Source organism: Callithrix jacchus, chromosome 14 (genome assembly GCF_049354715.1).
Source record: "Callithrix jacchus isolate 240 chromosome 14, calJac240_pri, whole genome shotgun sequence".
In the NCBI taxonomy this organism is placed as follows: domain Eukaryota; kingdom Metazoa; phylum Chordata; class Mammalia; order Primates; family Cebidae; genus Callithrix; species Callithrix jacchus.
In genome coordinates this window covers 47211122-47236986 of record NC_133515.1, presented here as the reverse complement: position 1 = coordinate 47236986, position 25865 = coordinate 47211122, and the positions used below count along the sequence as shown (strand labels likewise).

The window sequence follows — 25865 nt, the reverse complement described above, 5'->3', positions numbered from 1 at the left end:
AAATACAGAAAGGAAAAGATAAACATAAAAAAGAAAACCCCGCCAAACAAGTAACCACTATTATTTTTTTTGTATTCTCTCTCAGATTTGTTCCCTATGCAAAACAAATATATGTGATTTCATTTACAAATAAGTAAAATCATACTATGCGTATCATCTTGTAACTTGCATTTTATGCTTAAGAATATGCCATGATATCCAACAACATACACATAAGTTTTAATAACTATGTAACTGATTGCCTATTGTTAGACCTTATTTTCAGTTTTTCTCTCTTTCTTTGTTTTTAACCATTATAGAAAACTGAAACTCCATTAAACAATGAATAAAGTGGTGAGCAGTAGTCTTAGTCTTGAGTGGTCCAGGATTTCACTGCTTTGAACTAGCTTTAGAAAAAGTTAGAAATCCAAGTCTTAGCTGGGCTTCCATTTTGTTATGAAGATATTTATTTTCTTGTGGGGTTTATTTCAGATATCCTTTGGCTTTGTAATTAAACATGATTGAAACGATTTTCTTAAAGAACACTGTCTGGTGCATTCTACACACACAGAGCTACTATCCTTAAGGAATGTATTTCAAAAGTTTAACTGATTAATCAATTTATATTTAAGTGGCTTCATTGGTACATTTTCCCTGATTGGTCGTGATTACAAACACATCTTTTCAGAAAGATCATTCTAGTTTGGAACCAGTTATTCTTGTAAGATATGGTGTGAGAATTGAGTCTTTGGCTCTGGCCTCATGAGTATACAACTGGAGAAAGTTTAAGAATTTCAGCTGTGGTGTGACTTGTGCTAAAGAGTTATGGCCTGTAGAAAGTTTTGAGCTTCTTCCAAACATTTTAAATACTGTTGCTGTGCAATCTTGCTCTTTACAGAAACTCTCATGATACCATGATCAACGAGATACTAAGTGGCCATGACTCATGGGCTTTCTATATCTTTTCTTCTAACTCTTGATAAAATTGACCTATATTAAAGGCCCCTCTACTTGTTTATCACTCAAGCTTAGCTTTGGGAATCTTGCCTATACTAAAGTGAGATTAATGTGTTGAAACATTATCCAGGTCCTTTAATTTGTCTTGATTATCCTCAGATTGTGTTGCACAGTCAACAATCCTGTTCTTCCCCCCAAGCTTTAATGAGGTATAACTGACCGACAAAACTATAAATTTATGACATTAAACGTGATGATTTGATATACTTATATATCCCTATGTTTTGAAGAGGCTGAGAAAACACATCCAGGCTGTAAGATTAGGACAGAAGATGTTCCACCATTTTTATATGGGTATACATAAGCCAGCAGGAAACCTTGTCAACCATGCCCTCTTAGTCATAGATCACATGTGTTTTGTTCACTGCTGCATAACAGTAACTGACCTTGGGCTTAGCACAGGCACATAATCAATGAAAACTCGCTGAAAGAGTGAATGAAGGAAAACGTTTTTATAGCTATTTCAATGGGGCAACTAGGAATTCTGCTTTAAATGACACCTGGAAGGATATATGAGAAAACTTGTAAAAAACGTTATAGAACCTATTAGAACACTTTCACCCAGGAGCCCATTTTTAAATTAGCATGTTCATTAGTGTGTGTGTGTGTGTGTGTGTGTGTGTGTGTATACATACACATATATATGCATATATACTGCTAAAAATATTCATTTTGGGATCTCAACTCAGGTCATTAAAATGTTCCAAAATATGATATTTAACAGTTCAAGTCCAACTTTTAGTAATAAATATTTGCCAAGATATATGTACCCTAAATATCCAACAGTTTATTTAGCAAAATAACTTGTCTAGAATAATCAAGAGTTCTCAAATAACTACTGGTTGTGACTAACATTGGCTGTTAAGATATGAAACACATCATATTATTTTTCAAATGTTTTGAACCCTTAAAGGTTAAAATGTTTTTCACTTATTTGCAATTGTTTTGATCATGCATATACTTCAAACAGAAACACTTTTGTTACCATGTTATTTCTTTTCTTCCTATGCTGTCAGCTTAAGATAAAAAGTGCTTTTTCTTTTAACAAAGTTGGGGGGAAAAGATCTTATTTTTAAACTAACTTGGAATGGTATAAATTTTTAAAAAGGCAAACATTGATATATTAATAGCATGTACTCAATGTCAGACAGTTTTGTATTTCACAAATGTTAGCTCACTTATTATTCACATGAATTAGGTACAAACGCTGTCCTCATTTTGCAGGAAAATTGAGGCACAGAAAGGTTAAGTGATTTTCCCAAGGTCACACAGTCAGGAAAAAGAAGAACTGGGAGTCAAACACAGATAGTTTGGCTATAGTCCATGTTCTTCCTCTTGCACCATGAAGCCTTTCTGGGATTATGGGTCTATTTAGGTCATCCTAGGGTATTGCCTCCAATCTTGGGTTTGGGGTGGAGAGGTTCATGTTGAGGATTTATGGATTAGGAGCTGTAGCAGCTGCCCAGATTTTCCATTTTTTTCCTGATATTAAAGTGGTGAGTTTAAAAAGCTGACATTTGTAAAAGATAATCATTTCTGAATTGGGAGGGGGGATTTTTCCACTATTTAAATTAGACTTTTACAAGTATAAATAAATTTACTGAGAAAAATGTGATTTTTTTTCTGAATTCCAATTACTTTATTTTTAAGATAGAAAAGACTCAGAGACAGTTGTCAATAAAGGCTTCAGCTGGAACTAGTATGTTAGCATGCACCTCCTTCTCCTTCAACTCTTTTCTTTCACCCAACCCTGTGGAAAGTAAAAATGACGAGAAGGAAAATGGGGAAAGTGAAGCTATTAAATATAGCACAGGTGCTATTTTCATAGATGGTGGGAAGTTTTAGCTTTTCTATTTTTTACATTCTCTATGAAGCTTTATTACCATTTCTCAGAGATACACATACTGAAAGAGAGTCCAGGAATTGGATTTTATTCACTTCACTTGTTTCAGGTAGGGAGGGAAATTGTGAAAGAGTGGAAGACAGCAAGAGCCTATTAGATCAGTATCTGTCTTTAAAGTGGCATTCAATTGAATAAAATTTTTAAAGTGCAGGCGTAGAGTTTTCTGATTTTACTTATTTATTATGGCAAATCTTATTCAACTTTATTATAGAAAAATAGAAAAAAAAGATAACTGTCATGAGTTTCAGCTTTCTTAAATTGGAACTTAATTTGGCAGCTGCCCTCAAAAAAATCTCCTCAAGAAAAATCTACCAATACTATTTTCGACTAAAATTGGTAAGGAAAGATATTATCCAGGATTAAAATCATAAGGAATACTTTTTTATTTTGAGAGAAAGTAAGGTTTTATATAATTCAACTTGTAGAGTTCAACATTTTGCAAATGAAGGCAGCAACGTGTTGGAGCCTTTCCTCTCTAGTCAATGGATAAAGTCTTGATCCTTAATATGTAATGAACATATGCAAATAATGGAAAGTATTTCCCAACTGCTGATTCTTTTACTCATGTTACCAAAGATCATTTCACAGTTTCAATCATTGAAGTTAGTTCTGCTTCCTTCTCTTAACCTTAGTAAAAACATTCTAAATTTGTATTTGAAATCTCCATATCCTTTTGGTTTCCAAATATTACAAAGAAGCAGTTCAAACCTGTTCAGGTAAACTTAACGACAGACTATTTGTATACGCAAGACCTTCAAGGTTATGTGAAGGTAGTCCATTAATCCCTCCTTTTGGTCTTTCTGTTTTCCCTTTACTCTTAAAATGAATAAAGTTGATAAAGAATTAATATCAGTAGAGCCAGCATGATCTTGGGCCAAGTTACCTGAATTTCCTGTTTGATAATACTCTGTTGGAGAACCATTTACTGGAGGAGCCAAATGCACATGTTCATGGTGGTAGTGAGGAGGAGGTGGTCAGGGATGGGGAAGGAAGGTGGGGGCGGGGTGTGGAGTGGAGAGCAGTACAAAAAGAGACCACAGTGTTCTACTCGGAGCTGCTGGTGTTTTCAGATTAAGATGGGGGATTAAGGAATTTTACTCAGCAATTTGAGATGCTTTGTTAGGGACTGAGGAGATTTGAGCTGCTTTGTTCTCAAACCACATGTTAGTGAAAAAGCAAACAGGCACTTAATCCTGACAGACAGCAGAACTTGACATCAATTTGCCCCTTGGGAGGTGACCAGGAGTTCTCTACCAAGGGCAAAAATGGCCAGCCCTTGTTTTCCTGGAGCCTAATGCCAACATTCCATCCTAACCTGTATTCCTCAGCAGGGAGGCTATAACTTAGATGGTTTGACTAAACAAGAGTTTCTAGCTACTACGGACTTTTATATTATTTTTAAAAACAAAACAGAAAAACCTTTTAAATGCAAATAACCTACAAGCTGCCAAATATTTAAAGAGATTTCAAACATGTCTAACATTTTGGTCACTCAGTCTGGAAGTAAAATATAGAAACACTGAGATTTTTTTTTTCCTTTTGAAAATAATAGATGGTTTCCTCTAACAATAAAATCACTGGGGAACATATCAATTTTGGATCCCAAAGTTATGAAATAAACATTAATTCTTACGTAGATGTTTGAGAGAGATTCTACTGAATAACCAGTTATATTTTAAGGTCATGTCCTTCAAAGTCACTGAAGTAGGACAAAAGCAAACAAAATGAATAGAACATAAATTAATGGTTTCTTACATCGAATTTTATACAGTAGAAAACTTAAGTATACACAGTTATATAGTGTGGCACACAGTCTGAAATTGTGGGATAAATGCTTACTTTTCCATCTTGAGTTGTGCCACCCTTAATCCATTGAGCAAAAGTGCACTTTTAGTGGCCTATTGATTAACTAAACATTGGCATGCATAGAGAAGCCATTTTTAAAATCAGAATTGAAGCAGCAAATTTATAAAGCAAATCTTTAAAGAGTTTCTGGTTGAGTATTCAGCTTGAATCAATAGCTACTGTACTGGTAGGATGTAAAAATCTGCTACATCTGAATAATTAAAAAGCAAGTTTTGTCACCATTGCAAAGTTGCTACATTTTTCACTATTTAAACACAGAACTTTGAGTCAAGTCAAGCCTCTGCTACTGCTCACCCTTATCTCTACCCTATAAACTCAGGAAAACCTATCTCTTCATATCAACACTATAGGTGGTTTTCTCCATTCTGCCATAAACTCAACATTTTCTTCTTAAATAATAGAGTTATTTAAATAGTCTTTTCCTTCAGGATTGGTGCAGCCCCCTTTATGTTTAAATAATGCTAAACTCATTTTTAAATGACCGGGAACACAGGATGATAGAATATCTTTTTTATTGAGATAGAGTCTTGCTCTGTCACCCAGGCTGGAGTGCAGTGGTGCAATCTCGGTTTACTGCAACCTCCCCCTCCTGGGTTCAAGCAATTCTCTGCCTCAGCCTCATCAGTAGCTGGGATTACAGGTGTGTGCCACTACACTCAGCTAAATAAAGACAGGATTTCACTATCTTGGCCAAGCTGGTCTCGAACTCCTGACCTCGTGATCTACCCATCTCAGGTCAGCTTGGCCTGGCAGCCCACACCTATAATCCCAGCAGTTTGAAAGCATGAGTCAGGAGAATCACTTGAGGCCAAGAGTTTGAAACTAGCCTGGGCAACATGTCAAAACCTTGCCTGTACAAAAAATACAAAAATTAGCTGGGTATAGTGGCATGGCAGGAGGCTGAGGTAGGAGGATCACCTGAGCCCAGAAGGTTAAGGGTGGAGTGAGCAGAGATGGTGCAACTGCATCCCAGCCTGAGCAACAGAGTGAGAAATTGTCTTAAAAAAAAAGTTGATGTCACTTTTTATTTCCAAAGAAAAATGGTCATCTTCAATGTTGAAGCTTTAATTTGAGGGAAGAGTATCTTTGCGTTGGGCAATGGAATGAGCATATAAAAGTATTTGTATGCTTAGTTTCCAATTTGGAAAACCAGAGATGATTTCCAATATTTTATGTATCCTTAATTATTTATTATAGAAACGAGTGGGGACAGAAATCTGAAATATAAATATTATAAAAAGACACTCTCATCAATTTTATTTAAAACATTATATGCTTGGCTTTAGATGACTTTCGAATTGTGTTGTTTCTCCTTTATGAAGGTTTACAAGGCATATTATAAGGATCAGACACAAGGTGAACTGAAATCAGAAACACAATATTCATTTATTTAACTCTGGTACAGTAGAGCAAATTCAGGGTGACTCAAGGGACACAATGTCTTGTAAAACATATGTACTTAATATAAGGGTCATAAAACTTATTAAATTAAAAGCTAGGTTAAAAAAGGAAGAAAATTTATGCTGCTGTCTAAAATAGCAATAATTTCCCTTTGGCCTTTCCCTTTCCAAGTAATATGGGTTCTGGTCAGGAGGAAAAAAAAGAGACAACTTATAAAATCTTCATTTTGGAGGACCAAATGCAAATCCCTTAACTGCACGATGCACTTTAACAGGCAAGTGATACAGCTGAAAATAGAGTAGTAACAAGATGAAATGTTAAGCCTTAAAAAGTGTACTTGTGACAAGGATTCAAGGATCGAGGTGGCATTATTCCTGAGCTCAAACAATAAACTCCTTTCATGTTAGCTGGTGTCCAGGGCGAATAGCTTTAGGGGTATGGGGACAGTAGAAAAAATACTTTAAAAATAGTTGATCTGGTGATGTGGCATCAGGACGGTGAGTAGAGAGCACAGAGCATGCATTGCTGTTCAGTCAGGGCACAGCAGCGCTTCCCTGGAGAAAACCTTCTACCCTTGTCCAAGCAAAATCTGGGCTGTCACGAAATCTATATAAAGCGGGAAATTTGAAGTGAAGATTGACCTCCTGTCTATGTCTCCCTCTGCTGCCTGTGGGCCACACTGGTGTAGGAACTGACACATTACCCTTACAAACAACTTCAGGGTTTGAGAGTGAGGGTGGCCTCAACTTTGTAAGAACTTATATTACTTTTTAATTCATGCAGCTAAAATATATTGAGTTTGCTTGAATGTTTATTCTCAACATGATAGCCATTTTCCTAACTGGGGTTCCTAGGTATAACATCTTAGGAATTTTAAACCAAAATAAATATCAGTTTCCCTCTACTGCAGTCACACAGGAGTTTGTTTGGAATTTTATCTTCACACAAGTCTTGAGGCTGTTGAGAAGGGGCTGTGCTGGTCATTTATCTGTTTGCTCTCAGACTCATTCCCATCCTTTCCTTGTTCTTTTGCCTTCCGGTGGCTTAACCCTGCAAAGTCCATTGCCATCTTGCTTCCACAAAGGCTCTGCAAAGGGAGATGCTGGTTAGGGAGGAGGAGAGAGGCTGGGATAGTCGTTCTCCCACTATCCGACCTGCTCTGAAGGTGCTGCTGCAATGGCTACATTTCCTCTGAGGTCTCAGACCTTCCTCTTCTCTTTGTCCTTTCAGTCAAGAGGTAGCAGTAGCTTCCTGTCTTTGCTGGAGTCTTGGTGATCTCATCATCCCCATTTGGACTTTGAGTTCTTCCAACATTTTTGTAGTTCCCTAGATTAGATCTCTAGGTTGTACTACTTCAACCTAAAGTGGTGATGATTCTGTTTTTCCTGAGTAACGCCAGGACCAACGGATTAACTGCTCACACCTGTAATCTCCGCACTTTGGGAGGTCGAGGCAGGTGGATCACAAGGTCAGGAGTTCAAGACCAGCCTGGCCAATATGGGGAAACACTATCGATACTAAAAATACAAAAATTAGCTGGGCATGGTGGCACACACCTGTAATCCCAGCTACTTGAGAGGCTGAGGCAAGAGAATTGCTTGAACCTGGGAGGAGGAGGTTGCAGTGATCTGAGATCACACCACTGCTATAGCCTGAGTGACAGAGTGAGACTCCATCTCCAAAAAAAAGTTATTTCTAGTTTATTAGTTTGAAAGGTAAGAGATTCTGTTTGTCATCTTTAGGGGTCTTTGTTTGTCTGTAGGCAGTGGGTAGGCTGTGGAGTCACAGTAGTCACTTTGGCAAGGTTCTCTTTTTGGTTGAAGTGAAGCAAACATGTTTGAAGGTGAAATTAGAAAGTAAGAGCTATTCAAGGTCTTTAAAGGGCGGACATTTTAGGAATACAAGAGAAGTAGAACTGAAAGGGCCATGTGGATATATTGTTGATCTTGGCAAACTCCCCTGAGCTGTATAGTACTGACAATGGAGTGCTGTTACAGCCTTTGGAAAAACTCAGCTAAAATCCCATAATCCATTTTTCTTTCATTTTTGCAATCTTTTTTTTTTTTTTTAATTCTGTAATGAACTAGCCTGCTAGTGTAAATAGCCTTGTTTGACCTGAGGTGGGCAATACACATACACACACACTCAGAGATCAGTGGAGGAATTCTGATAATCATATACCAGTTTCTCTTTTTCCTTTCTCTTCTTGCTCACATTTTCTAACAAAGTTAAAAGTTGGTTCTCATGATAAAACTTCATAGGCTGCTGTCTGGAATGAGTTTTCCTGAAAGAGCTCTAAATGCTGGGGGAAGGAGGGAATGTGGTGTGGGGTGGGGGAGAATCCAGACCTCAAAGCCAATAGCTTTGCCATTCAAAATACCAGCTTGAAGGTTGACATTTGGAGGGACCTTGGGAATATAGCATGTGGGGACTTTTATCCTGCTACTTCAGTGACAGCTGGGCTTGGTCCAAACAACACTGCCAGTAACATTGTCATCGAGTGGGATAAGTGGAGCTGGAGGGGAACTTCCTTTTAGCTTTAGACTTTAGACTACAAAGTCTCAGAGCCTTTGGGCATTCATTCACCATTCAACGAACTTATACTGGCCTGAACTTTATTCTCATCAGGCTGTTAGTAGGGCTTGGGAAACCTAGAAAACGGAATGCTCAGTTTTCTTTGTGAAGGCTTTCTTTTGAACCCACCGACTTTATGAAGTTTAAGCACATTGTTCATTGTGTAATTATAGATGAAATATTAGAGAAGTGGACTAATTATACGCAGTGCACTCAAACCCAATTAAATTAGTGTCTGTGGTGAATGTAAGGATATTCTCTTTCACTAACAAGAAATATTTTCTGAATAACAGAGAATAAAATCATTAAATTGGATATGCTATAGAGATTATAAATATCCTATTAGCATATAAAATGAGGATTAACCTTATTTAATCACTGCATGCCAGATCATCAGAAGTCATGTTGCACCCCCATAATGTTGCTGTATTAATTCTACAAAATAACAATTAAAAAGCCCACTACTAATAAATGTAGCTCAATAGAAGCTGTTCTTGTCTACTAAATTAAACTGTTGGAGAAATTCAAGTATTCCCATAACTGCTTAGCAAAATAGCAAAAATACTTTTACCTATTCATTGTAATATTATGGCTAATTCAGATTTACGTCATCTAGCGGCTGAAGAAGTGTGTCTTCCTGGCTAGGCAAATTAGCCTACTTCAAAATAAATAAAATATACTATCCATTCCAGCTAGCACCACAAGTGACCTTTTGAAAATGTAAATTAAGTGATTGCAAATACCAAGAGTGTATTCAAAATGAAAATGTATGGGCTTGAGACATAGTGCCACCATTGCTCCAGGGATTAATTGGCAGACTATGAATCCAGGGATATCTGCGTTTCAATCTGGGTCATTGAATATTCCATTGGAAGATACTCATGACCATTGTTTCTGTGATTAAATCATCAAATCTGGTAGAGCAACAACAAAGGGGATTTGGGGTTATCCAGATTCAAGTTATAGCTTATTATGAATATTGATTGGTTGCAGTAACAAAAAACCAATGACAGCAAAGCTGAAGGCAGACGTTTTATATATCATGTTTGTAGATTGCCATCTCTCACAGGTGAGGGACAGAAATCAGTCAACAGGGATGGTTGATTCAAGAGGAAGTCTTTGTCAGAAGAGAGTGAAAGAGCTAAAATCAATCTCTCTTGCTTTTCCTTTCTTCCTTGTTTCTCTTATTTCATTCCCTCCCTCCCTTCCTTTGCTTTTCCCTTCTTTCCAAAGAGTTCTTCTTCATAATTCTTCCAAAATTTGAAGGGCATTTTTTTCTTTCATTCTTGTGAAAACCATAATTACAGGGTGTGGAATATAAATGTATTTATAGATATTGAGAAAAATTATGGCTACTACAATTTCATATTTCTAATTTGGTGAATTAAACAAATCACATACAATTCTCTTTTAGTGGAACCCTTCCACTTAGTTTGCCTACTCATTCTTATCTGAGGAAATAAGTTCAGTTTAAACTGTAATGATTCAGATGGAATTGGAAAGAAATTTAGAATAAGCTGGAGGTAAGCTGTCTGCAGGGGCATGGTAGGGCACACTGTGATGGGTCCATGGGCAGGGACCAGATCCAGGAATACATGCGGAGGGCAGAAAAGTCTACCTGGGAAAGTGAAATTTAATAAACACATCACATACATGAAAGAAAACGTGATTTCATTACACTAGAAATATATCTTTCAGTATGCCAATGCAAAGAAAGCAAGCACAGTGCCTGCACAAGTGAAAGTCGTTTCTCTTCCTCAGGGCCAAAGCTGCTGAGCCAAGGGTTTTTCTTTCTGTCCAGGTGCCACACACCATTTAAGTTCTTTTCAATGTTCCTTGGATTTTAAAACTACTTGCACTACATATATGTAGTGTAAAACCAATATATATTATATTCTCTTTCTTTCTTCTTTTTTTTTTTTTTTTGAGATGGAGTCTCGCTCTGTTGCCCAGGCTGGAGTGCAGTAGCACCATCCATCTCAGCTCACTGTAACCTCTGCGTCCTGGGTTCAAGAGATTCTCTGGCCTCAGCCTTCCAAGCAGCTGAGATTACAGATTGTGCCACCATACATGGCCAATTTTTGTATTTTTAGTAGAGATTGGCTTCACCATGTTGCCCAGGCTGGTCTTGTCTCGAACTCCTGACCTCAAGTGATCTGCCCATCTCAGCCTCCCAAAGCACTGGGATTACAGGCGTGAGCCCAACTCACCTGGTCAATATATGTGTATTTAGAAAATCTTGTGCAGCTCCTTTATTCTATAGAGAGAGCACTGTGATGTGAATACAGTGTTAATAATAACTACTATTTTTGCCCTTTTTGAACAAACCAACAATTGCGAGTGTTAGCTTTCATTTTTGTTCTCTTTGCGCTCAATTAAAAGTACTTTTGCCTTTCAGGAGCCACTATTACAATTCATTTGAAGTGCTGGGTGAATTAAAGAAAATTATATGCCTTCAAATTTTAGATGAACTTTTGGATTTGCCATAATGATATTACTTTAAAAGACTCTTCCTGCTCCCCCCCCCCGCCCCCACTTCTTCCAGGTCTCACTTTCACAGCAATTTAGCCTTGCCGCAGAATTGTTACATTATGGGCAAATGGTTTGGTTGTGACACAGGATCGTTTTCAGAAAAGCAGCCGACAGTGTCTAGAAGCGGGGGAGAAAAAGGTCTTTATTGAGAAGGTCAAAAGGGACATAAAGGCAAAAACTGACTTTTACCGAAACAGAACTGGAGACCAGGCCTCCAGTGTCCTTTTTGTAATTCACTGCTTGTTTCCAGGCCCCATGATAGAATTCTTCCATAACAGACAGAGGACTTTGTTAAATTGTAAATGAGTATTACTTCAAGCACTCTGTGGAAATATATTCTCCCCCTATAGCCCATACATTATTTCTGCTTAGTTATAGTGGCTCACATTTCCCATAACTATCAGAGAGAACTTAATTCAACTCACACCACATCACTTTACAATTGTGCAGCTCTCTTAATCAACCTTTGTATCTGCCACGAATGTGCAGTATGACCTAATTTGAAAATGTCTCGAAGTGCTGACTCAAACTGTTAGTGAATAAAGGCTAGTCATTACCATTATGACACTAATGTGATGCAAAATAAAATTGAGTTGCATCAGCTGAACATTAGTTTGCAAAAATATTAGTGATTGAATCCATTTTCTGTTCATATTTTATTTATACTTATATATGTGTACATATATACATATGCATATATTTATTTTTTGTTTAAAACAGGCTTGTGACAAAGTTTTTAAGGGCAGAGGAAGGAAGCCACATTTGAACACTGGAAAAAGACACTGGGTTAAATGCTGATCATATGTCTATCGTGATCTCCTCTCCATAAGATGAAGATGTTGAAATCTTATGAGGATATTTATATGCACATAAGCAATAGCATATGAAAATTATCATCTTGTCCTGTACTTTTTAGATTCCAAGGTTTCTAAGAGCCCTGCCTCTTCTTACTACATATAACTAAAATTTCTGACTTTGTATTTACAAATAACAAAGATTTGAGATTTATTTCTTTCATGGGCCTTCTTTCCTTCTTCCTTACTGGAAAAAAAATTACTTTGAGATAGAAATATCTTTAATAAACACTGTCATTAGTTACTTATGAACAAAAGAAAGTCAGACATAAAACCAGACATTTTTTAGCCTCATCCCTACTGATGATACTTTGTGAAAAGCAACATCAGTGATCTTTTTCTTACAGAATTCAGATGGTTTGGAGGAAAAACTCATGGGCTTATTTAATACCTATGCATCCTAAAGCTGGTATTGGTTTCAAATTCTAAGCTGATGAGTAGTTATTGAAGATAAATCAGCAGGAACCTCTCTTAAATTAGAGAAATTTCCTAATAGTAAATAAGAAACTCTACCCTGTATCTCATTTTGGGTCTCTAGAATTCTGAAAATTCTGAAGATAAAAGTGATGTAATAGTGATTAAATACTTCTGATTTTATTTCTTTAATGGGTCTAACAAACTTAGCACACAAATACAAAAGAGATATGTTGTCTTTTAAAATTGTCGAGGACAAGAAGTTTTGGCTATCAAGAAAGTGTTTGACCTGCTTTCAATTGAGAGAGTATATGTCTTCATAATATATCACTGTAAGTGATCAGTAGAGAATACAGCTGAAGTAAAATGCTGGCAAGCTCAGTTCATTCACTTTTTAGGAAAACAAGTAAAACCTTCCAGCAAGATGTGTAGAAATTTTCTACTATGTAATAACTTTCATATTTGAGTCCATTTTGCATTGTGTAATATGTGGCTTAGGCTGTTTTTATGACCTGTGCTTTATTTCTGCATTAAGACAATCCACATTTTCAAAAAAGGAAAAGTTTGAATAATTTCAAAGTGAACTTGCCAAAACCAGCATTCGGAAGCATGGGTGCTCATGCACACAAACATAAGGAAACTTTCAATTTACCTAAAAACGGGGCTTACCCTTTGTAGCTAAAATACAATTGTTCTTATTTTTAGGTTACCGTGGGAAAAGGTATGTGGGTGTGACTCCTGCAATGGATTGCCAGTCTCTTAACAGTTCATCATTCTTAATGATGGAAGTACAGCAGCACTCTTCTGAGAAACATCTTTTCTGTAGATTTTACTTTGTCCATGCCAGGACAAATTGTGTGCTAAGTTGGAATAATTCTGAGATGTGAGACACTTCCATGACTGTCCTTGGACTACTAAGGAGCGGGCATTCCTCTTTGGAAGATGAGGAGAGAATGTTCCCTGCCCTCTTAATTGATGATTTACTGTGCTTTTCCCTGACACCACAACCGATGATCTGTAAGCTTGTTGAATTTTGAGGCAAATACTAAATATAATCAATATATAAAAATATAAAAAAAGGAGAGAAAAAAATGCAATGAAAATTTATGACCTTAACATTCCTTCAGGGTCAAGTAATTTATCAAATTCTCTCACTTTCTGGTTTCAATTACACAGCTATTGTGGAAGGAACTTATTTTAGCAGGTTCATTTGCCTCAGTGGGGAATACAGGACTTTGGCCTAATGCTTCACCTTTAGTGCAGGCCATTTGAGCCTTAGAACAAATACCAATCATCACTCTTTGGGAAAAAAGAATCTGCATCGGCGTGGCCTATTGGAATGGGGTTTCTGTCAAGGTAAACGGTTGTCGGCAATGACTGTGGTAGAGTGGCGATAAATCCCATTTTATTGCTGAAAAATTCCAGCTTCTCTCCATGCCTGACAGCTCCCCACATTCTCATACCCATTTGGGCAATTTCTGCACTATGTCCATCTGGTTCTCATTACCTCTCAACCTGCCTGCGTCTGATCCAGAAAAAGAGCAGGTCAGAAATGGGGCTGGGTTGCGGGGAGCAGGAAGAAACCAAGGTGATGAACAAAACAGAAAGCAGGGGGTGGCCTGTGGGGTTCAGGGAAGAGTTGAGGTTGGGCAGAGTGGGGATTCCAGCTAAGGCTCTGAGTGGTTTTGAGAAGGGGCCATGTAGATTATTAAAAAGGATCATGACAGAGCTGGAGCCAGAAGCCAGAGAAACTTGTATCTTTAGACCCAGGCATTAAACAGACACCTGTTTTAAGGTGAAAGAGAGAGAAAGGAGAGAGAGAGAATGTGGTAGGTAGGGGAAGGAGGGGAGGAATCTCTGATAAGGGCACTGCTGGCTGGATTATCAGAGTAGAGGACCTGTTCTAGAAAGGCTCGGAACACCATATACACAGTTGGCAGGCTTCTAAATATGCCGATCAAACTCTTCTGGAGATTTGATTTTGGTTCAAAAACATATGTTTTTGAGGACAAAGAAAACTCTTGGCTCTCCAACCTTATTGTCTCCATTCATCTTTCAAAGAAGAATAATATTTAAAAACTAACTTGTCTTAATTAGGGCATTTAGAATGACAGGACTAGCATTGAGTCACTTGGGAATCCATAACCCTACATATAATCACTTTTGGAAGGGAGTGCATTTATGCATTCCAAAAGTTGGCCTCATTTTCTGAAGCTGAAATCCTTTTGATCATAATTACTTCTGACCTAAAATTGCCCAAGTCACCATACAATGCCACGCTGGGACAAAAAAGAAATACGTATTGTAAGTATCTGATAAGAGATATAAACTATCGGCCAACTTAAATAGTATCATAAGTTAAACTAGGTTGAAACTATATAATTATATATTTTGGAATATAAAATTTACTCATTATTATTATTTTGATGCAGTAGGTGGGGCCATTGTAATAAATACTAAAATAAGAGTGGTTAAAGTATATTGAAGTATAAACAGATCTGAGAGCTTTGCATAAAAATTAGAATCAGATGAATGATTGCATAGATGTAGTTATTTCACCACCTGTTTTGAAGTCAGATTTTGTATGCAAATGTCTTAAAACCAGGTATGGTTGTGTATTCTTAAATACGTTGGAGAGCTGTGGGATTGTTATGATTTGTAGACAGAATCTCTTGTGTTAGATGTGTTTGTCTGAACATATTGGATGGTCTTTTAGTGCCTTCTGATCACGGGGGTCCAGAGTGCATTTCAGGTCCTCAAAATGGACATTTTTGACAGTCAGAACCCCCAGTACTGCATTATCTGTTTTTTTATTGGTTGAATTCCAATATCAAAATTACGTTAAATTTTAGTTGCTGAGCCAGACCCTTTAGACAAGAAATACTGACTTCCAATACCTGGGATTTAATTTCTAAATTTTCAAGTCATGAATGCTCAAAGGAGATTTTATGAAATGTACCTGAAATTGAAAATGAACCCCATATAGACATTTAAATTGAGAAATTGTTGCTAAAAACTTTAAATTAAAACGACAAGATAATTTGGACTGATGTACATTAGAAATCATCAAAAATGGAAGTTTGTTAGCTTTAAAATGAATACTCTAATCAACAAATAAAATTCTAAAACAGACGTTTTCACATGGACATATTAAAAGGCACAAACCTTTAGCGAGGGTCACATATCTATTAAAATGGTCCTGATTTTAATGGTGTCTATAATTTGCAAAGTAATTTCAGCTTCTTAGCCAAGAAGAATCTTGCTTGAACTTTACTTTTCAAGGCTGAACATATATCAGAGAAACATGATCATTTAAATTCTAAAGGATGTTTGTTTCTTTTAAAAGCATAGCAGAGAATTAATGGCATGGGGGAGGGGGACGTGACAACTTAACTTGATGCTTGATATCTGTTTACTTATGAATGTGTGCCACAGATTTCAGTGTCTGTAAAAGAAGAGGAAATAAAGAAACCGATGGCTTTTAGGGAACTTAAGACACGTGGAAGAAAGTGCTTAGAAGGCTATTGAAATATTTACAAAACAAATCATTTATGTTAACTTTCTTATATGTAGAATCCCGAGTGCTCATGAAAAGTCCGAACCAATTTTGGCTATGAGAAGTATTTCAGCATCAAAATGGTTAATAGTATTATAGCTTCAAAAGAGCCTATTGGCTCACCCTCAAGGATGCCCTGCAGTTGTTGTTAAAGTCATCAGATGAAGCTAGCCTTCTCAGCTAGCCTTTAGATTTGTCTGCTAACAGTAAAAATACTATAATAAATCGGTAACATATGTGGCCAGGCAAGGAAAAGTGATATAAATAAAGAGACTGGGAGACCCAAACCAAGTACAATGTGAAAAGAATTTAACTTTCAATCCATTTGCTGGCTAATTACCATTTGAAAAGCAATTTGAAAGTGTTACTGTTATTTGCTGATATTCTTTCTCATTTTTCTTTTTTTTCCTCTTCAGATTGCATTCTTACCCAAATACTCTTCGTGATGGCCTGCTTTGCGGCTTTGGGGTAAGTCCCAGTTTTCCACAACCTTAAGAAAAAAAAAATGCATAACATAAAAGATGTCAGAAAGACTTATGTGTCCTGATATTCGTGGTCTGTGAAATATACTTGGGTTTGTTGCTGGGGTGGGAGGGATTATGAAATAAAGAGAAGGGGTTTGTTTCTGCAAGGATCAAAAGTGTGCGAAAGTGTGCATATGTAAATGAGGCTCCCATCAGGAAAACCACCTCTGGAATGGAAATGACAAAGCTTGGAACACACACAATCAATTACTTTCACCAGCATTTAAAATATAGAAAACAAAATCTGCTTTGGGAATTGACTGAATATTTTATTTAGCTTTTTTATTGAGACATCCTTTGAAAAATGGTATAATATAAATAGTTTTACAAAGCAACAATATAATCAATCTCTAAACTAGAATATAAATCAAGGATTTCATTAGCTGCTGGTAGCCAGTTTAAATTGTAGTCTTGCCCATAATGTCTATCTATCTATGTATGTCCATGTTATATTAAAAACCTTTAAATGGCTTTGTAATATCAGCTACATCTAGCTATTATAATAATTAATGGTACTGTTTTATAAATCAATACATGTATTCTTGATAAATTCATATCCAGTTAATGGTGTAATTTAAATAAAAAATTAATATAATAAAGGACATACAGAAACGGGCAGGAAATCTTTAAAGGTTAAGAGCCAAATTTGTCTAAATTCATTTTTAACCTGTTTTGGAAAAGTTTATATTTAAAATCAGCTGAGACTTACCTTGTTTCTGTAAAACTAATCTTGCCATTTCTGGTGGTATCTAATATTAAATTTGTAAGATGGTTTTTGACTGTGGTTTTAATTATATAGTTAAAATACTGTGGAATATTTTACTGTCATTGTACTATTTTGTGACTATTGAGTATTCTTTAGAACAAAACAAACTAAAAACCTCATACCAGTAATTTATTTTTAATACACAAATGTATGTAAATGCTGTATTTTTTGAAAATCTCCAGATCTATATACACATTTAGGGGGAAAAAGGACTGATTAGTTCAATAAATTTGCATATGTAAGAGCCGAGCATTTTCACTGCTTTCACTGAGTGAACATTCCAAGAATTTTAGAAAGAAAAGAAAAATGCATGGAAGAGTCCGAAATGTGTTTTAACGCTGCACACGGGTAACAGAAACATTCTACCAAACGATGAGTGTATTATTGTTCTAATTTAAAGAATACATACCAAAGACATATTTTAATAAAAATAACAAGGTTTAGAAAAACAACTGAAGGTTGTGTTATCAAATACAATATCAAATCTTTCCAAATAAAATTTCATTCGGTTTATAAGAGTAAGCATTTTACAAAAAATATCTTTCAAAATTATGCAGACCAGTCTGCCCTGCCATCCTCCTTGACATGGTGCAGAAATGTTCCTTATAATCCACTGAGGTTTTTCTGACATTTTTCTTAACATTGCTGAGCCTTATTTAGAGCACCAAAGGAGGCGTGTGCAGTTTCCTTTGACACTGATGGGTGTTTCAAAATGTTACACGAGAGAGAGCGGGAAGAAAAAAAGAAAAAAGATTTGCTGCCAGTCACTTCATCAATAGAGCTACACAAGCAATTACTATTTGTTAAAAGTTTACATTTCAAATGAAGCTGAATTTTAAAGAAGCCTCATCCTTTTAGGACTTGTGCTTGGAAGAGAGAGGAAGAGAATACACATTAGTGATTACATGTTAAAGTGCACTCAAGTACTGGAACCATTTAAAATGTATTGTGTTTTTAGTCAAAACCTGCAGCAAAACCACTCCTAAGAGGCTTAATTTAGGTTTTATAGGAGGAACATAAAAAAGACCAGGTTACAGCAACATGCTGAAATATGAGGTACATTTTAAATATCTTCATTTAAAAACGTATGTTTATTTCCCCTCCTGGGATCACTAACGTGTGTCTCCACAGAGAAAGCAAGGACATGCATTCTTAAAAATTATCTGTTAAAGGGATCACATTCCAAGACAGGTTTGAGCATTTTTATTACTACAGATAACCTCTTAATTATGTCACTGCCTTCTACTTGTTAATCAGGGACATTCAACATAGTTAACCGTAGAGTGGTTGTCTTTAGAAGAATACATTATTATTAAGGATTAGAAACACATTTTATTCCTATAATCATATTGCATTTAGCACTGCTAAAAACCATACTTAACCTGCTTTAAATACGTAACACCTATGAAAGAATCTAGATGCCTATAACAATGTTGTTCATTACTTCAAACTGTGCAGTCCATGAAAAGCTTTAAGAGAGTTAATTTTACTCTTCCTGTGTCCCCCTCTCCACCTCCCCCATGTCCCACACAATTCCTATTTGAATTGATTTTAGGTTTCTTGTACAGCCACCAGCATCTGAGATACTCAGGTACTCTTTCAGAGACCAAGGTGTAAGTGAAGTAAATAAAATCATGTTTCACTGTTGCTTTATCAACCCTCCTAGGTAGTTTTTCTGCCAGCCAACCAGAGCTGTTAAGACCCATAAAATTATGCAATAGTGACTTCTTTGGAGGTTCTCTAATCAGATAATGGCTGGCGTTAGGAGGCGAGGGCCCAAGGCAATGTTGCTGGGTTGTCATTACACTGTGGTTGGTCATTACTGGTCTAGTAGAGACCAATAAACAGCTGATTACTATCCTATACAGAGCCAATATTTTACATTTTTCCTAGTTATTTTTTCCTCTCCAAGTTCTTATAACAGGAAGTATTTGTCAAGAAGATCTATGAGTAATAACCTTCCAGGCACCTTAAAAATAAGAATTTTCCTACCATGAAATGATGCCTTTTGTGGAAAGGTGAGAATAATTCTAGTTTTTACAATAGCAAAGGTTTGATTTGTCCATTTCATTCAGATAGGGACACTCCCGACACCATCCCTGCTGCTCCCTGTCCCTTGGACAGGTTCACTAAGGGATTTTAAAATGCAAATGTTTATATTAATATTTGCACTCTGGCAATTTCAGACCCATTTTGCTCCTCTGTAAGCCTGTGATAATTGATGTTTTATACCTGGAACTATGTTTCATTTATCTCTTTACCCATGAAGATAGTGTATAGATATAACGTAATTTATGGAAAGGAACCAACGATTTGAAATAATAATCCCAAATCCAATTAAATAATCTTTTAAAGCTGTAAGAGTCAGAGATGGAGATTTCTAAACTTTTAAAGAAAACTTGATTGCAAACAGGTAACTTGTGCATTTTTGAATGCTTATTGAATTTGAATGTTTGTGTGGTACAAAAGAGAACCAGAGGGACAAATGGAAATCAGGAAAGAAAAGGTGTGAATTTTAGATGTGTTTTAAATTAATGTATTTAACAACATATTAGACACATTACAATTTTATGGACTTTCTCTTTACACTTGAATATAATTTTTTACTAGCCGATGCAAACTGCAAAATAGCGTGTCTCCTAAGGTGCCCTTTCTTCCCTGGGATCCTCATCATAGAATGAACAGAGGTACATCAATAAGAACTGGACCTTGATTTCACAACCTCATATAAAGCCAGGCAATTCTTGAGCCAAACAAACAAAGGGGGTGTAAGCGATTTCATTTATTTTGATAATCCTCCTCTTGCACAGGAGCATTTTGCTGTCTTTGTCAAAGTGAATGACAACAATTTGGCCAACTCTCTCTGAGCTGCACTCAACAGTGACAGGCAAATTATCAGAGGCCCTGCACTTCTTATTATCAGAGGAGAAGCCATCAGGGGGACGCATGGAGGATACCTCTCCCTTGTCACTATTTGTCAGTGGGACAAGGGCCACTGCTATGGGTAGCTGACAGGTAATTTCAACAATAACAATTACTCCTATTACTGGTGTCATAAACAATTCGCCCAAGGCATGACAATAGCAAAGCTTTATAATTCAATGCCATATAAATAAATGCCAGCAGGTAACAAGTAATTTAGCTCCAATCAAGCTTTCACCCCGGCATTAATATTGTTATTGCAAGAAAATGGAAAATTGAAAAAATTCAATATGTTAATGAATTAAGAGAGGTTCAAGGGCTCGACAAGAGGAGTTGGAAAAAGGAAACCAAAATTGTTGTAGTATCGTATTTGGTGCCATCCTGGGGGCCAAACATCAGTATAATTACTTTAAGACAAGAAGGGGAACTGGAGTACCCTAGACCTCAGAGCAGGGAAAAATGTGACATGAGCTTTCAAAAAATCCACCTAGCTCCAATTTCCGAAGAATATGAGTAGAAATATGAGAAGGTATGTATAATGTAGCATTTCCCTGGCTTTCTTTTTCTACCTGAAATATTTCATATAAAGAAGAGGCATGAGTATCTAAGGAACGTTTCCATCTGTTTAAGAAAATCGTATCAGCACCTGCTTCCTTTACATGAAGTCTCATAATGAAACTATTTTAATAATCCTTTTTTATCTGGGGTGAAGGTAAAGCTGAAAGTCATCTTTGCTCTCCAGCTGTCCACCTTTTGGAAGTGGACTAGAGGATACAGTGTTATCTTCATATCTAAAACTTCCTGATGAAACCAATTTGCAATTTTAGTATTTGTCCAGCAAGACAATGTGCCATCACGGTGACAGCAGTAAAAGAATCTGAAAATCTCTAATTAGGAGAGCTGCACACCAATTAACGCATGTCAAATTTCACTTCATCAAGTGCCACTCTAATTTTCCCTCTAAAAATTAATGGATTTTTTTCTTTTGGTATGTGTGTGTGTCCCCTTAAGGCAATGCTGATTCAAATCTGCTCAAGATGCAGTGTTGCACAGCTAAGCATCTTCTTGATTACAATCCGCCACACTTCTAACTGCGCTCATTCGCACTGCCACGGATACTTTGTCAACAGTCAAATTACACCACGCTGATAACAATGCATAATGGTGTTCCTCCTCCAGTCCCCTGTCAGGAGAGGGGCTTCATAAAAATGTGATGTTTTCTTCTCAACTGTTTCTAAAGGAAGTTTATATGACCACGTCCCCAGTCAGGCGTTAATTTTTAAAATTAATTTGTTAATTTCAAAATAAAGAAGAAGGAGCAAAATGATGGCATATGAAAATTCTTCACTGAAAAAAAAATCAGCGGAAGAATGAGGAATGGAGAATATCTGTGGCCAAAGTTTTGCTTAAACACTTTGTTCGGAGACATTTTCAAGAGCACTATTCTTGGTTAAATACCAGATTTTTTTTTTTCTTTACTTATGGTCTATAAACATTGGAAGCCTCTCTTGAACAGACTGTATTTAGATTGTGCTAGAAGTTTGTTTAACTGCCATATTTGCCAGAATCCTCAAAACATCACAGGACACAGAAGACAAATGACTTTTTTTTGGGGGGGGGGGCTTAAGGGGGTCAGGACTGTATATTCCAGATAAATGTTGATTCACTTTTAACTATTTTTTATCCTAGTTGCTTCTTGCAGATTGGTGTGTCTGAGGCATCAGCACACGTGGGGAATATTTCTCACTGAAAAATGAAAGAAAGAAGTGCAGTGATTAGAAGATGATTTTACATTTTGTCTTTTTAGAGATTATTCAGATTTCTTATTTTTAAAAAACAATCAGATTGAGAACAAAAACAAGGAAATAAAACAAAATTTAAAATATATTCCCTTATAGATTCTTCAGGGAGTAGAGAACATTCACACGGGCTGACATCCCAGTTTTCTCATCATGTATAAGCATATTGTAATCATATTTATTCACTAAAAATTTAAGTTCATGAAATCTACACTTTATGTTTTTTTAATTTGCAGGACAAATCCAGCTTCTTATTCACTGACAACTAACTCAAAAATATAAAAAAATATTTTTAGGTTCGTATTTCTGAATATTAAAAGTCTCTTCCTTCTCTTATGACCCCACCCTGGCATGTTCTTAAGTGGTCTATTTCAAACAAAAGAAAATGACATTCCCCTTTCAACTACCCAAACATTAGATTCTCTCAGAACTGACTGGGGATTCACTAGAAGTTTTGCAATTAGATTCACACAAACTGAATTATTTTCTTTTTTCCCAAACATCTTTCTTAGAACTTTATAAATGTGGCAATACTGGCTTTACAGTTTCATGTGGCTTGTTTACAAATAAAGGTATTTTGATAAAACCAAGTTCTGTGTACCTTTGAAAAACAAAAAGCTGGAACAATCTCACATTAAAACATTACAAAAGGACTGTAAAGGGAAATTTAAAGGGAGAAAACTTGATTATATAATGTGATCCAGCAGTAATCAATTTTACCTTCAATATCTTGCTTTTGTTTTCAAAATGCTAAATAAACAATACATAATGCATCCCTCATCAGCCAAACCATGGAGGCTCTGTGCTCAAATAACAGGAAACATATTCAATTTTCCTAACAGAAGACAGTTCATTAAGCTGTGCCACATCAAATAAAACTTTAATTTCTCCAGCATCAGAGTCGCAATGAAAGCAATTGAAGAAGATGAGCCATATGGTACTTCTATCAGCAAACACATATTGCTCATTCCCCCAAAGTTTTCTAATTCTGCTCCCCAGACCTGTGTAATATAGATAATGTGCTCCGAGAGCAGCAACCATGAGCTATCTAGTGTACACTTCTAATACTGTATTTAATGGGAAATAATGAATCATAAAAGCCTAGAGAAGACGGCTTTTGCTAACCTAAATCTCAGCTGTAATTTCATTGTTCTGTGCCTAAGATGCTGTTTGCCCTTTCCAAACAACAGCAGTTGAACATAATTATGCTGCTTCGAACCTGGGCTTGAAAAAGCATCCCTAATATAACCAAGTTTCTATTAACTCCTGAAATTCTGAATTTAATGATGCACTGATACAGACATTGAGGTAACCAAGCATGTGTCATTTTAAAATCCAAACAAGCATTTTTCTCCTTCTTCTCTTTGGTCATCCTGCTCAATGCTTTTATGCTTCCTCCTCTGCCCCTTGCTTGCGTCCATCCCCCACCCCACCCCCCACCCCATGCAACAGGAGTGGCATGATTAAAAATGAGGAGATTTTCTTGTTATTAGCAAATTTGACATTTGCCTGATGAAATGCACATAAAATGTGAAAGCCACACAGTACTCAGGAGAATGTCTCCACTCCAATCCTCACTACCAAGATGAAATAATTTAGGTAAAGGCAATGTAAAGGTCCTTGTACAGCTCTTGCTGCAGAATGGTAGGGTTGTGTTATAAATGAAAGAAACAAATATTGCTGAGATTTTAGAGTGATCATATTTTGATACACATGAAACGCATAGCGTTTCTTCTCTCACCGTAGCCGCTTTGACAATTCACCTAAATATAACACATATGCTCAAATGCAGCAATTTACGTGTCATGAGCCCAGCCTTTCTCTGGTTTAAGATCTTGGGGCTGGGGCTTTGTTCATTCTTAGGAAAAAATGTTGCCTTTTTCTCTAACTAGGTCAATAATTTCAGCTTTTCCATTTTTAAAGCTTATCAAATCAATATTTTACCAACATGATGCTAATTTACAATACCATCAAATAACACTGTGGATGCATATTGAAAACATATTTTAATGGTTTTGTTTGTTTTGGCATCATATGAATGAAGAACAATTAAATTAAAAAGAGACTTTTAAAAGTTAGAGATTGCCTTTTTAAAGCTTATTAAAATCAGCATGTTAACATGCCTGTCTCTGAATTAGCTCTCACACTTGATTGCCATCATTAAAACTAGTTGTTTGGGTGCTGCTCAAAGCCGATTCTTGCTAGTTATTAACTTGAAATCTCTTTCAATTGAAATGAAAAAAAAAAAAATCATTCTCACTAGTGGAAGAAACAGTCACCAAAACATGAACTAGCACAGCAAGCCAGCAACATTAAACCACGAAAAGACCAACAGGTAAAATAACTACAGGAACAGCTAAAACATACTCAGAAAAAAAAAAATCACAACAACAACAAAGAATCAGTCCATTGATTATATTTCATGAATGCCTTAAAACAAATGTTTAAACAGTTTTCTGAAACAGTGCAGAAAAGCTCTGCATGCTCCACTGGGTTGCAATGACAATGGTCTATTGCAATGTAAAACACGCTGGAGGATAAAAAGGTGCTTTTTGTTACCATTTTATCAAAGCTGTTCATCTTCGAGCTGCAGGCAGCATTTTGCTGGAATTGCAGATATTTCTCTGTCCAGGCTCCTTTGTTTGTGCATCTCATTTGCATATATTTATCTCCAGCTGAGGGTGCATTCTGCTCATTAAGGCCTCCCTTCACATTATTTCATAAGCCAGCTGCTGAGAGGGATTTCACCTGTGGTGACTGAGAAAAGAGGGGTGAAAAACTAAATTCTTCATAAAAAGGAAATCTTCTGAGTCTCTTCCCCTATAAATGGGCACCATTTGTGTTAAACAGCCTCTTGTCATGATAGATGCCTCCAGAGGTCAGGGGTTAAAGTTGATTTGAAGGTCAGCAGTAAAACAACAGACAAACCAGACGCCAAACTGGTTCCTTAGCTGTCGGTGGGAGCTGTGGTACAACCAGGTCTTGAACCTTTTTCAACCTCTAATAAAACAGGGGATGAATCTGAAGTGGATCAACCAGGCCCCTGAGGAAGCAGCACAGAAAAACACAAATAATATCAATATCAGGCAGCCACAGGGAAACAATGGGGCATTTCTCCGTGCTACATGCATGCTGCTATTGTTTCAAGGGCTGGGGAATTAATTCCACTTATTTATTTAAGGCGTGTCAACTCACTGCCTAAACCTGTTTCAGTGTCAAGATGAATAAAACTTTTATGGCTCATAAAATAGAGCCATTCATCTCAATGTTCTTTGTGGTGCTTTTTTTTTTTTTTTTTTCTGGCATACTGAGCTAGGCCTCTGCTCTGAAATGGTTGCATCTGAACCCACTGCTGCTACGATCCACACCATATTAGAGAAAAAAATTATTTCACTGGCAAATGGATCTCCACAGAAATGATACAGGGAAGCATTTTAGCTACGATGTATGTAATAGCTCCAAAAATTCTTCTAAATAATCCTCATGCAGTTGCATCTGTTTTGAGCATGCATTATTTACAAAGCAGAAGTTTTACCGTTTTAGAGGAAAAGTTCAAAAGAGATAGCAGTGAAGATATTAGTTTTCTAAAATACTCTGCCACGTATTTCATTGTATTTTAGAAATGCAACCTTGTTAGGATAGCTCTTTTCCATTCATCATTTTTTGCCCAAGTTTTTACTGTTCCATAGTCAGCTTATAGTGATGTAATAATCAAATGCCTTCTTTAACTCCACTGCTCGGAATTTTATGTTTGATTT

The 25865-nt window shown here is 36.5% G+C and overlaps 1 long non-coding RNA gene across 1 annotated transcript; it reads left to right on the top strand.

The window, feature by feature from the left end:
- Nucleotides 1-16255: 16255 nt before the first annotated feature.
- Nucleotides 16256-22697, top strand: LOC144579278 (uncharacterized). Its single transcript, XR_013526541.1, has 2 exons — nt 16256-16564; nt 21320-22697. It is a non-coding gene; the product is annotated as an uncharacterized LOC144579278 (long non-coding RNA).
- The last annotated feature ends 3168 nt before the right edge of the window (nt 22698-25865 follow it).